Source organism: Otolemur garnettii, unplaced genomic scaffold, assembly GCF_000181295.1.
Source record: "Otolemur garnettii isolate 467f Iridium unplaced genomic scaffold, OtoGar3 scaffold00043, whole genome shotgun sequence".
NCBI classification, from domain to species: Eukaryota; Metazoa; Chordata; class Mammalia; order Primates; family Galagidae; genus Otolemur; species Otolemur garnettii.
The window spans coordinates 2,866,225-2,866,563 of NW_003852438.1; the positions used below are offsets into that span (position 1 = coordinate 2,866,225).

The 339-nt window shown below is 41.0% G+C and overlaps 1 pseudogene; it reads left to right on the forward strand.

Annotated features, from left to right (window-relative positions):
• The window catches only part of LOC100940400, a 4,663-nt pseudogene that overhangs the window by 275 nt on the left and 4,049 nt on the right, over positions 1-339 (forward strand).

Sequence of the window (339 nt, forward strand, 5' to 3'; positions counted from 1 at the left end):
GGGCGCCTGTAGTCCCAGCTACTTGGGAGGCTGAGGCAGAAGAATCGCCTAAGCCCAGGAGTTGGAGGTTGCTGGAGCGACTCCGCTGCACTCTACCGAGGGCGAAAAAGTGAGACTCTGTCTCTACAAAAAAAAAAAAAAAAAAAAAAAAAAGAAAAAAAGGTTTTGCAAAGTTTATTACTAAAAACTAGTAGTTGTCCCGCCCACCCTCTCTCATTTCCTCCTTGCCAGAAGCAACTAATTTCATGTCTTTTTAACTGATTCTCTGGCATTTACCTCCATAATCCTAAAGCTTATTCAGATACTTTTTATCAACCTACTATTTTTCTGGCTTTTTAT